Raw genomic sequence first — 14,489 nt, 5'->3', positions numbered from 1 at the left:
CAAAGACGAACGCAAAACAGATCCACAACCCTGACACTGCCATGCTCTCAATCTCTCTGAACTTTAGTGCTTAATTTCCTGTTCGTTTCTTGTCACCCTGTAAATAACCAAATTCGAATGAATTTGAAGATAAATTAATTTCGAACAAGTTCAGCAGATTGTTTATATTAGTCTGACCCTTGTATAGTTTTCATTATCACTGCTATATTTAGAAATATCGATTATATTGCTCCTGAGTTGTAATATCAGTCTTTCATTAGTGCAACATTATGAAATCAGTTTTTGGCAGTGCGAGCATGAACTCAGCAGTTTCAGTCAGATGGGCTTGTCAGCATTTGTGTAGTGATCTGCAGATATGATTGTTTGAGCCTTTGCTCTAAATATAGCAGTACTTGAGTATTTTGTGTTGTCAAAGATATTTATGTTTAGTCAGTGTTGGGTAAGCTGCTCTGAAACTAGTTTGACCAGCTACAAGCTACTCCTAAATTAAAGTACATGTAGTTAAGCTACATTGAAGCTACCCTTCTGAAAAGTAGCTAGCTACATTGAAACTGCTTTCAATTTATTATTATTATTAATAATATTATTTACAGTTACCATTACAAATAACTAAATGATTATTAATGAAGAATTATAATGAAGTTATCTGAAGTAAAATATTCGGGGTTTAAAACAACATACTGTAATGCAATCATGATTTCGAAGAGTAGGATGAATTCAGGTGGACTGGGACAATTTTCCAAGTCATTTCAATGATAAAAAAAATAAATCTCCCAATCATTTGGTTGTGTAAACTATCAGAGACACACATTAATAAAATACTGTATACTTATCTTAACCTGATTGCCAAAGTGTAAAATTCAAGAACAATTAATCAATGCAAGAACAAAAAGTATGCAATTTAAACTGGATACAGAGGAGTTATAAAATAAGCAGTGACGGTGAGTGGAGACGTCAATCATCAGCTGCGCACGTGAACACTGTGCTTTGTGTGAATCCAGCCACAACCATCTTTGCCAAATGATAATTACACGACTATATCATGAATTTATTTTCTGTTCGATTAAAAGGATAAAATTATTTATTTTTTTATTTATGCCAGACAGAGCAATGCATCAATTTTTAGATCATCATGTTTGTAGTGTGTTCCAGAGGATTAAAACATACAATTTATATTTCAGAGCTAATGGAGTAATAATATAGGATAGTAATAGTAAAAATGTGTTGCATAAGCTCATTCTAACTTAGTGTCATATCCGTATCAATCATTATAATAATTAGGAGCTGTAGTTCCTATAGGATTTAAGTTTACTATTAGACTATAAACTGATACCCAAAAAACATAAAGGTTTTGTCTCTTGGGCGTCTTTTCTCTTTGATGCATAACTGTCTCGAGACTCGTCAGAACCTTCTTTTACTGTCTATGGTCAGAACGGAAGATTGCGTTTGGTTGCGCGATATCGCTACTTCGGTAAATACGGTGGCCGAGAGAGCTCAACGCGCTGCAATTTAAGAAAACGCATGCAAATTGAAAAAAAAACACCAGCTAATGAAGAAAACACCTTCATCGGTTTGACAACACAAGTGTTGCAACTCCTCACAACATGCAAATTAATAAACGCGCTGCAAATAGCACTGACCACAATGGAAAAGGTTAAAGGAAACTAGGTTTGTCACCTACAATACAGAAAAATAAATCACAACATAAAACATGTTTTCATAATAATATTAATTGCTAATGAACTTTAGTGATTAAGGCAGCGTGAACACATATTTTGGATAAAATATTTGTCATTGTTTGCATAATAAATAACCGATCTACAAACATTTCTAAATTTTTACATTTATTTTTTATTTTTTTTATTAATTATTGGTAAGTTAACCTATTTTATATAGTCTGTTGTTAATTATACAGTATCCTATTGAATAATGCAATTATTTGCTTCACTTAAGCACTATATTTTTATTATTAACTATATCTATCTTTGTTCATGTTAATTTTCACATTTCATAATACTTTATTATAATCTTGTTAATATTAGTTAATGCACTGAACTAACATGAACAATGAACAGAAAAAAGCTTTGACAAATATTTTTCACTCGTGTGTTTCCATGTACTTGTCTCAACTTTGAATAAAGGAAATAGAGGTTTAGAGCCAGATTTCTGTTTATATTTGTGTATGTGTGTGTGTGTGTGTGCATGCATGCAGTGGCCTGTAGATGTCAGTATTGTCCTTTGAAGATTTCTCAATCTTTCGTTAACTCTTGTGATGTTGGGAATTCCAGCTGGGATCACTGTCCTCACAGCTCCATTCCTACACAGAAATCACCATTAATGCTTAAGGTTAGGGGTTTGTTCAAATCATTAAACACTCAGTAATTTGAAATATGATGTAGTGATGTTGACTTGCAAGTTCTATACTAGTCAACACACTCAAATGCATGATGCAAAGTTGAGTTTCGTTTCCTATGCATCGATTCCCATGTTTTTATTAGACTTGTGGCATCATCTATCCTCTATCCTAACTGTGAGGGTCATGATGTGATCTCTTCACATATACTTCCTGAGCATCCCATAGTGCTTGTGCAGTCCTGCTGAAGGATGCGTTGACTTTAATCCTCTCTTTGGGAATTATCACAGGGTTTTCCATCTGCTGGAGCCGGAGTCTGGAGCAACACTGGACCACCAGTCCAGATAAGCAGCTTTGAGAGGAGGAGGGTCTGAAACCCACCGTCCATCTGCTGGACAACTGGAGTTTTACCATAGTACATATCCGTATTATTCAGAGGGAATGAGTTTATAAAAGTTGCAGATGCATTTAAGTTTACTCATCGGGGTTAAGTGAAATTCGTTGATATTATGATACTGTAGGTTTAAGTCTATCTGGATCATATTCTGGATCTTTAAATACACAATGGTGTATCTCTCAAGGCTCCTTATGTGCTTTAAAGGTGAAGCAGATTTTGTAAATATTAAAATATTATATTTTATCCCAATTTCAGTAAGATATTTGTGGGTAAACACTGACGCGCTCACTTTTCTAACCAGTTCGACTGGAAAAATCAACACTTTTCAAACATTTCAGATAAAAGAGGAATAGCAAGATAAAGATTTTATTTTATTTTATTTTTTTAAGCTTAGGAATTTAGCATGGATATAGGGTTATCTTTATATCAATGATGTTTTATTTTATAAAATGTATTAAAAATGTAATACATTTTACTTAGTATTTTGGTCATTTTTGTTCAGTGTCTTTGTCTTTTTAGTATATTTAAAAAATATCTTTTTTTGTTATTTTAGTACTTCAAGGTAAAAAAAAAAAAAGCAAATGTTCCCTTTACAACTAGCTGAAATTAACTAAATTTAAGAGCTTTAATTTTATTTCTGTTAACATTATGCTTTCCCCTTGAATAGCCCTGTTGTTCTGGGATGCTGTTTTTAGTGTTGTGCTTGTAATTGTAGTTTCATGCACTCGTCTGCCTTCAGCGGCCTGATCATTCTGGACAGAGTTCCTGTTTCAGCAGCATCTGGAACAGACGCACAGCACAAGAACAACATCTTTACATGGCCACGGGTTAAAAACAGGCCCCAAAAAACAACAGTGAGCAAAACTGTTTGGGAGACCCACGCATCAAGTTTTTTTTTGGTTTTGTTTTAATATGTATATATTAAAACGTTTGTTGTCTTTGCAAAATTTTCAGTGCACTCTGTAGCCTGTAAAAATTATTATTATTATTATTATTTTTTTATGATGCAGCCAAGGCCATGTTGTCTTTAAATGTTAATATTTTTTTAATCTAGTTTTTAGATTTTTCTATAGTGCATGCTTTATGTTTGGTGTGCATTATAGTGTGTTATTTTTGTCCGTGGGTGATCACAGGACTCTCATGTGTTACATGTTTTCAAACTTTAAACAGAACGGTGCTCAGATTAATCAGCAGCCGGGATTATTCTGTTATATAGCACATACTTTCAGTTGCAGGGACTGATATTTGGTTCTTTATGGATGATGTATTATTAGCTTGTTGATGATGTCAAAGGCCTTACCACCAATTAAACATTAATTTGGTACTAAATTATCTTACTGGAAGCTAGTAAATTAGAGATATCTGCATGCATTATTAATATACTCTAGTAATATTTTAATACATTGAAATGTTGTAGAACCACATTTTACCATACTATGAGATTGCTACATTTGGGATGTTTGCCAGTGTGTTCTGAGTTTTTTCTTTTGTGTGAAGCCATGTGGTTGCTCGGGTGTTGCTATGTCCTTGGTGAAGTTATTTTTGTATTTTTATCATGCTGTGATGTTGCTGGAGTGTTTGTGGTGTTCTGATGTCAGCTGAAGTGGTAGTTTGTGTGGATTTTAGTGTGCATAATTCTGAACGTCTTTACTGCTTGTGTTGATCGACACTAAAGCATTAAACACATTCCTTTGTTTGCACACACACACACTGCCTGTGTGTATGTGTGTGTGTGTGTGTGTGTGTGTGTGTGTGTGCAGACTTGCTGGAGGTGAAATTAAAAGGTTGTATAATCGCATTTTCCCGGGGTGAATGTCAGCAGGAGTAAACAGTATGTCCTTTTTGTGGGCAGCATTTTTGTTTTTCCTCTTCCTCTTACATCCTTTCACTGTGAAAACAAATAATGTATCTTATTTATTTCTAGTAATTATACTTAAAACAAGATTAAACTTTTTTTTTCTTAGGTCTTAGGTCATTTTACCATGCTATGAGGTTGCTAGTTTTATTATGGGGTGAATGCTAGGGTGTTGCTTTGTGGTTGACTGGGTGTTCTGAATGTTTTTAGTATTGCTATGTGGTTGCTATGTTCTAGGACATTGCTCTTTGTTTGAAAAGGTGTTTTGAATAGTTTAATTGTGTTGCTTTGTCCTTTGAAAGGTTTTCGGTTTTTTACCATGCTATGAAGTTGCTAGAGTATTTGGGGTTGGTCGTTGTTACTATGTGTTTATTGTTTAGGGTAGTGTTTTAGTGTGTTGTTAGGGTGTTGCTATGCGTTTAGTGTGTAGGATGTTTGCTATGTGGTTGCTAAGGTGTTTGAAATGTTTTCGTGTGTTGTTAGGGTGTTGCTATGCTTTTACTGTTTAGGATGTTTGCTATGTGGTTGCTAAGGTGTTTGAAATGTTTTAGTGTGTTGTTAGGGTGTTGCTATGCGTTTAGTGTGTAGGATGTTTGCTATGTGGTTGCTAAGGTGTTTGAAATGTTTTCGTGTGTTGTTAGGGTGTTGCTATGCTTTTACTGTTTAGGATGTTTGCTATGTGGTTGCTAAGGTGTTTGAAATGTTTTCGTGTGTTGTTAGGGTGTTGCTATGCGTTTACTGTTTAGGGTGTTTGCTATGTGGTTGTTAAGGTGTTTGGAATGTTTTAGTGTGTCGTTAGGGTATTGCTATGCGTTTAGTGTGTAGGATGTTTGCTATGTGGTTGCTAAGGTGTTTGGAATGTTTTAGTGTGTCGTTAGGGTGTTGCTATGCGTTTAGTGTGTAGGGTGTTTGCTATGTGGTTGCTAAGGTGTTTGGAATGTTTTAGTGTGTCGTTAGGGTGTTGCTATGCGTTTAGTGTGTAGGGTGTTTGCTATGTGGTTGCTAAGGTGTTTGGAATGTTTTAGTGTGTCGTTAGGGTGTTGCTATGCGTTTAGTGTGTAGGATGTTTGCTATGTGGTTGCTAAGGTGTTTGGAATGTTTTAGTGTGTCGTTAGGGTGTTGCTATGCGTTTAGTGTGTAGGATGTTTGCTATGTGGTTGCTAAGGTGTTTGGAATGTTTTAGTGTGTCGTTAGGGTGTTGCTATGCGTTTACTGTTTAGGGTGTTTGCTATGTGGTTGTTAAGGTGTTTGGAATGTTTTAGTGTGTCGTTAGGGTATTGCTATGCGTTTAGTGTGTAGGATGTTTGCTATGTGGTTGCTAAGGTGTTTGGAATGTTTTAGTGTGTCATTAGGGTGTTGCTATGCGTTTAGTGTGTAGGATGTTTGCTATGTGGTTGCTAAGGTGTTTGGAATGTTTTAGTGTGTCGTTAGGGTGTTGCTATGCGTTTAGTGTGTAGGGTGTTTGCTATGTGGTTGCTAAGGTGTTTGGAATGTTTTAGTGTGTCGTTAGGGTGTTGCTATGCGTTTAGTGTGTAGGATGTTTGCTATGTAGTTGCTAAGGTGTTTGGAATGTTTTAGTGTGTTGTTAGGGTGTTGCTATGCGTTTAGTGTGTAGGATGTTTGCTATGTGGTTGCTAAGGTGTTTGGAATGTTTTAGTGTGTTGTTAGGGTGTTGCTATGCGTTTACTGTTTAGGGTGTTTGCTATGTGGTTGTTAAGGTGTTTGGAATGTTTTAGTGTGTCGTTAGGGTATTGCTATGCGTTTAGTGTGTAGGATGTTTGCTATGTGGTTGCTAAGGTGTTTGGAATGTTTTAGTGTGTCATTAGGGTGTTGCTATGCGTTTAGTGTGTAGGATGTTTGCTATGTGGTTGCTAAGGTGTTTGGAATGTTTTAGTGTGTTGTTAGGGTGTTGCTATGCATTTAGTGTTTGAGATGTTTGCTATGTGGTTGCTAAGGTGTTTGGAATGTTTTAGTGTGTTGTTAGGGTGTTGCTATGCGTTTACAGTTTAGGATGTTTGCTATGTGGTTGCTAAGGCGTTTGGGATGATTTTAGCTTGTTATTAGGGTGTTACTATTTCCTTAGTTTCCGTAGAGGTTTTATGATTGTTTGTTTTTTGCAGTGCCGTGTAGTTGCTAGAGTGCTTGGGGTGGTTGCTAGGGTATTGGTAAGTGGTTGCTAGGGTGTTCTGGCGGATTGCTAGGCGCTTGCTTACTCAGATACCGCAGAATTAATTGTGATTCTGATTCTTGTAATAGTAAACATTCTTTCCTTCATCACAAGTGCAGCCATTTTTCCTGCTCGTTTGCATAGTTGTATTAGGATGAGAGCGCTGTGTGCCGTGGGATGCTGTGAGCGCGAGTGTGACGTGATCCGCTGTCAGTACACAATGTTCTCAGAGAGTGGCCTATATACGGCAGCGCGAGCAAGTACATCATGTCCCGCCTGCTAACGCCTCGTTTCACATGATCCCATATTTATAATCCCGACCACCCTGTGGGTCCCATCAGAACCTAAAGATCACCTCCCCGACCCCCCCCCCCACACACACACACACACCTCCTCCCCGCATGGGACCCCTCCACACAAGTTCCGCATCACTAACCAATTAGTGAGGGCGTCATCATTGGAAGAGGGAGTCCTGTGCTGAACTTTGGCCCAGACAGGTGTTATGTAACGTCTGGTTGGCTTGTCTTGAGAGCCGCCAATAGATCCGAATAGATCTTGTTTTTTTTGGTGTTTGGGGGGGGGGTTGCTGGTTTTGGGGTTGAGTGATATGTTGGGACAGGAAAGCTTTTAGCCTTTCATGACAAAATCATGTGGAATGATATAACGGCAACCTATTTCATATATAACATTTCATATAGGAGAACAATGCGGAGTCTATGAGAAATGGTTCTCTTGAGCAATTTTAGGAGGAACATATAAGACACAGTTAACATGGATACAGTTTTATGTTTATATATATATATATATATATATATATATTTCAGCATTTTACATATACATATATATTGTATGTACTAGAAATTATTTGAATTATATGTATATATAGTTAAACTATAATTAAAACTACACAAAATATCATTATTTTATAATCAATATATTTTAGAAAATATTAAGAAATGCATTTTAATTCCCATATTTTGTATTTTAGAGTGATATCAAATCATTTGTGAATGGTGCTCAGCCCGGGGAGAGAGACGGGCGAATGTGTGGCTGATCCGTCGGCCGTCTCTCTTCTCATGCTGTTTGTTTACTTAAGACCCTCCTGATAAACACGCTCTATTTAGAAACAAACACAGTCGCTGTTTCCACACTGTCTGCTTTGCTCTGATGTCTGCGTGTGTGTGAGAGAGAGAGTGTGTGCAATGTGCATGAATAAAACATGGCAAAAGTGTGTGTGTGTGTGTGTGTGTGCGTTTGGTGCCTAGAGACATCGTTCTCAGTTCCTCAGTTACTGTCGTCTGTAGAGTTTGTACAGCTGTGTTCAGCCATGTGAAAGGAGGTCAAATGCCTGGACTACACACACACACACACACAAACACACCTCACACGTGACCATGTGTATGTTTTATAAAAACTCTTCGGTTATTAATGCATGATGAATTAATGTTCCACACGAATCTCATTGAATTTGCTGGGATATTATCAGTGAATTTGTGTGTAATTGCATTCACTTTTAATAATGCATGAACATGAGCCACGCCCACTGCATTTTATATTTATTATTTGTCACTTTAATGTTGTTTGCTGAGTCAAGCATCACTACTTCTGCTCCTCATACTCAGAGATGTTATGCTACTTTACTAAGTGACCAGACACATCATTCTCACTCACTAGACCTGAAAACAGATGAGAAAACCCCAAAGATTCATTTAAATGGTGTTTCCTTTGAGTGGAGAGAGTGTAATCACAAGTCACATGACTCTGTGAGTGTGATTTTATACATTCAGATGCATGATGTATATTTCATTGTCCCTATCTTTTCCTTTGTGGGTCAAGCCGACCTAAGAAGTTGATACCATTGCAACCCTAGTGGATGTTTTTGTACTTTTTAGTCGGCTTATCCTAAACGCTTCCCCCATAGCAGCATTAGTGTGTAATCCCTCTGTGTGTGTGTATGTGTTTAGTGTCAGTGCTGTGACATACATTAAGCCTAATTAGTTTACACACAGTCTCCATGGCTGTAGCTGTAAGTACTCAGTAATGGATATGCTAACATGTTCTCTAATACCTTCTGTAAGCACCGAGCTGCATTCACCTCGTCCATGGGTCGTCTGCTCGTTTCTGATTGGTTATAACCGTGCACTGTATGCAGATTTAACTGGGTTCAGATTTAACTCCTGCAGAGTTTGCTTGTGTTTTCATTATGTTGATCTCGCTCGGTCGAATCGTTCAACATGTTGGGCAACTGTGTGGGTTTGTCATAAGCCCTTTGTGTTTAATATCATAATGTTCATAGATGTTTACTAATCCAGATTGACTTCCCGACCTTTTGTCTTAAAATATAGAGCAGCATTTCATGTGAACCATGAATAATTGCCTTTGTATTATTTATATCAAGGTCTACATTAATTTCTGAAGACCTATTAACCAACAAAGATCAGAATGGACCATTTCAGAAATTCTGAAAAAATTATTTAATTTCTTTAACATTTATTTTGTATAAAATTGAATCTACCTCCCTTTTTGTTTGACATCACTTTAAAGGAAAGTTCACCCAAAAACTGAAAATGTGTTCACCCTCAGGTCATCCGAGATGTAGATGAGTTTGTTTCTTCATCAGATTTGTAGAAATGTAGCATAGCATCACTTACTCTGCAGTGAATGGGTGCCGTCAGAACGAGAGTCCAAACAGCTGATAAAAACATCACAATAATCCACAACACTCCAGTCCATCAGTTAACATCTGGAGAAGACAAAAGATGAAACAAATCCAGCATTAAGATGTTTTTAATTTCAAACAGTTGCATCTGGCGAAAATACGAGTCCATAATCCACAATAACTCTTCCACTTGGTCTGAATCAGGAGAGAAATCTGCAGAGATCCAGCACCATTTACAAGCCAAAACAGCTCTAAACAAATACTTTTGTCTTCTCCAGATGTTCACTGCTGGACTGGAGCGCTGTGGATTATTGTGATGTTTTTATCAGCTGTTTGGACTCTCATTCTGACGGCACCCATTCACTGCAGAGCAAGTGATGCAATGCTACCTTTCTCCAAATCTGATGAAGAAACAAACTACTCTTCATCTCGGCTGGTCTGAAGGTAATTATAATTTTTTTCCTTTTATTTTATGCTTAATTCTGATAAAAGATGGCCACTTTTCACCATTTGAATCAAACCCTGCCCTACATTATTACTTTTTTTTACTCCTCAAATAGACGTACAGTATGGTTGCTTTGAATGCATGTGAATATGCGGTCTATAAATGCGTCCTGTAGCTTTAATTTATTCTTAGTCCATGCAAGAACTCCCAGAATCCCACAGTAAATGTCTCATGGGTATTTATAGCAGAGTGTAAAGACAGTCACATGCATCTTTCATGGGTGTATGCACAATTATTCATTCTTGCATGTGTGCACGTGATGCATGTATAAGTAAATCACTGGAACCCATGTTTTAAATTTAAATGTTCTTGTGTATGTTTATGAACAAATATTTAGGCTAAGACACATCAAGCAAGTGCTAAGCCATCAATCCGATATCCTGAGGAGGCAGCACCTTTGTGTTTGTGAATATGGATTATGGCTGGAGTTGGTTAAACATGTCAGCGCCACGTTTGAAAACAGCGATGTCCTCTCGCCATGCAAATCTAGGCTTATCGTCCCTGCAGCGCAGACAGATTACCGAAAGCTGCCCTGGCAGGAACTGATCTCACCTCTGGGCCTCTTCAGAGCAACACTTTTGTTAGGATCCAGTTTGTGTAAGCAGCAGCAGGGGATCTGATGCACGATCAGTGGCACAATGAGTCTAACACCTCAGTGAAACTTATTTTACATGCACATATCATTTATCATCAGTTTTATATATTTAGATCACTTCTGAACATTCACAGATTCACAAAACGCTTTCAGCTGAAGCCAGACTCAAGTCGCTGCAGCTTATGATTTACCTGTAATGCATGATGTGTCACCTTATATATGTGCATTATTTATTTGTTTATTTATTAATAAGTGTGTTGGTTGGTATAAATTGAAAATTCAAAGCGATACACTCTTATATTTATACTTTAATCTTTTAAGTAGGTTTTTTTTATTATTGGTTTGATAATTATTAATTAATTCATTCATTCATTTATAAGCATTGGTCTAGCATCAGTTAGCAGATAATGTCATATTATTTATTCAAATTGAAAGTATTATTTATTTATTTATTTTAAAATACTTCTGTATAACTTGGTTAGAAGCTGGTGTGTGTGTGTGTGCGCGTGCGTGCACGTGTGTGTGTGTGAAAACAGTGTGCTTTATAAATATTTAGTTATTTAATTATTTATTTTATTTATTTATTAGAGTTTTCCAGTATTAGTCTGATATTTATTTATATACGTATTTATTTAATTAGTATTCAGTATGGTGGTAGCAGATAATGTTTATTATTATTAATAATATTATTTATGCAATTTTAAAAACAATAAATCATTCATTCTTAAATATTCAATATTGGCCTAGTTGTTAGCAGATAAATTTGGTATTATTTATTTGATTTTAAAAAAAAGTGCACTTATTTATTTATCTTAATGCATCCATATATTATCTTTAGGAACAATACTATAATGCATGCATAATTTTTTTTTTTGCATGCAAACTTGAATGTAAAAAATACAGTGTGTAACACAATTCGATTTGTATATTTTCTGGTGCTTCCTGTGTGAATCACACCGCCTCAGTGTTTCCAGGCCATTGCCCTGTGGTCACTAATGTGTTCTGAGCGGTTCTGCGGTTGCATGGGTGTTGGGAAACTCTGTCAAATATTCATCTGCCGTGTGCGATGTTTCCACCTGCCCCCGCGTCTCTTCATCTCTCTCTAAATGTCTCTCTCATGGATGGATTAGGTCGTCGGAAGGGATTCTGGGATTCGCTGCTGATTGTGTCCTGACCAAAGCAGATCAGTGGCTACTCACATTTAGCTGCAGCAGAACACAGTGTTCTCAGCGCGCTCACCTCACTTTCCCTTTCTGCACCACTGTGACCCGATGAGACGTTTGACTTCAAGAAATGTTCTCTGTGTTAAGAACTTAAGCTGTATTTATTAACATCCTTTAACTCATGTCATCAGAGCATATCCGAAGTTACTGTCCGTAAGCAGCGTTTACATGGAGAGACGTCCTGACAGATGAGTTTCTGAATGTTTCATGTCACACATTCTGACTGATGTTCAATTGTGATTGCGGGAGAATCTGGAATCTTCCTAATTATCAGTGCACCTGATGTTCATCCTTCATGTCGTTTAACAGCATGTGCACACTGCTTTTGTCCTTACAAACAAATAAAAGATTAAATAAATCCAATTTCAGTTAATAATGCACCTGTACATTTAATTCACTGCGGTTTTCGGCTGAAATGACCAACAACTTTTTTTTTAAATATTATTTTTTTTATACACATACTATGATTATAAACCAGATTATTGAGAAATAAAGACTTTGTGCAGTTCTTTGCACAATATTATGTTATGAGCACACAATACTTAAACATTTTGATGTGTGCATTGCATAAAAAGTTATTTTTTTAATAGTAAACTTGCTCGGTAGCACACCTGGTACAGCATTGCACATTGATATATTATTACAATTTTTGGAATTTATATTTTCAGGTTTTATTTTAGTTGAAATTTTAGTAATTTTGTTGTGTTTTTGTCATTTATTATTATTTTTAAAATATGTCTTTATATAATAAACAAATATATTATTTTATAATATAATTATCCAGAAGTGTGTCTTATTTAAACGCTGTAGCTCTTTCTCTCTCTCTTGCTCTGAATGAAGGTGATGGAGAGTTTACGGCTGTGTTTGCTGAACTTTCTCTGAACTCTGGTTAACCCACTCAGACTGACCTAGTTGTGTGCATGATTGTGTGTGTAAGTGCTCAAACAGCAGGAGGTTTACATGACACACACACACACACACACACACACACAAACACACACATACACACACACTTTGGTGTAAGCCAGTGTTTCTTACTTGCAAACATGCTCATGTGTGTTTGGTGCATTGGATTCAAATTTCAATATCTGATTTCAGTATATGTGTTTGTGTATAATTTGATTGCATAGCTGTCCATGTCTCATTATCTGTCATGTGACCTTTGCCCCCAAAATGCTGAAGCACAATAGCTGCTTTATATGTGTGAAGACTGGCGTAATGATGCTGAAAATACAGCTTTGATCACAGAATTAAATGACAGCTCAACAGATATTCACAGAGAAAACATCATCTTTTAAATTGTAATAGTATTTTACTGTATTTTGTTAAGGTTAATATGCTGCTTAAAATTTTTGTGGAAATCGCTATATAGATTTTTTCAGCATTATTTGAACAAAAAGTTCTAAATAACAACATTTATTTTAAATAAAACTCTTTTGTAACCTAAATGATTTCCTGCAACTTTTGATCAATTTAATGCAACCTTCGTGAATAAAAGTATACAGTATGTATATTTCAAGAAAATAACAACAGACTTTTGAACAGAAGTTTTTTTATTTTATAAGGAACTATATAAAGCATAAAGCATCTCAAAAATAGAGATGATTGTGTTTTGTGTGAAATCCAGCACAGAAACGAAACGGATGCTTTATTTTTATTAGTGAGCTTTGATAAGCGTTTGACCGCATGTTGTTCTCTCAAGACATCTCGTGCAATATTAATACTCTGTACTCTTAAAAACATAATTCCTGACAGAGTCAGAGCGGTTTAATGAATGAATATTTGATCGGGAGAATATCGTGTCGTGTGTGAACGCTGGGTGAACTTGTGTTGGGTGAGAAGGGAGGGCGCTTGGACTCTTTGGTTACTTGTTTTGGGAACAAGTTGAGAGGTCTTCTGTGTGTGGAGTAAACAACAAACGACCCATAAACCTTTAGGAGTTAGAAACAACGAGCGTGTGGAGGTCTGCGTCCCTGCGGGGGCTTCTGGGATTGACAGACGGGAGTTTAGGGGTTTCATAGTGTCGCATTTGTGCTTTTGAACCAGAAACCTTGGATTGAAAAGGTTTAAATAGTCACTTTAATGTTTTGGACTAAAGAGACAGTTCACCCAAAAATGTAAATGCTGTTCATTTACTCACTCTTTTAGGCCATACTAGATGCAGGTGACTTTTTTTCTTCTTTTGAACAGTGAAGAAGATTTTTAGCTGAAACCGTGGTTCTTGGTGATTCATAAAATGCATATGTCAGCAGATGCATGATTTGGAGAATTATAAAAGCATGCAACACAACACCAATGCACATGGCTCCTGATGAGATATTGCGGTCTTATGAAGCGAATCAATCAGTCTGTGCAAGAATCTGAATGTTATTTACAATATTATTATCTGTGAGCCTGAGGCAAATGGGGCGATCCTTTTCCACAAACTGGTTCTTTTAGTGAGGTTTGTTTCAATTAACTGGTTCAGTTCACTAGTTAATTTACATAATCACACGATGATGTCACGCATATGCAATTATATTATTATTGCACCTAATAATGATTTGAAATGTGGATGTTTTGCATGTCTGAAGCATATAACGTGAATAAATTAAACTACTGTGTTCCTGTAACTCAAGTGGTAGAGCATTGCGTTAGCAAGCGCAATATTGTGGGTTTAAATCCCAGTTAGGAGAAAATTGTTAGCCTGAATGCAATGTAAGTCGCTTTGGATAAAAGCATCTGCTAAATGCATA

Source organism: Carassius auratus, chromosome 36, assembly GCF_003368295.1.
Source record: "Carassius auratus strain Wakin chromosome 36, ASM336829v1, whole genome shotgun sequence".
In the NCBI taxonomy this organism is placed as follows: Eukaryota; Metazoa; Chordata; class Actinopteri; order Cypriniformes; family Cyprinidae; genus Carassius; species Carassius auratus.
Note: the sequence above shows the minus strand (reverse complement) of the source record.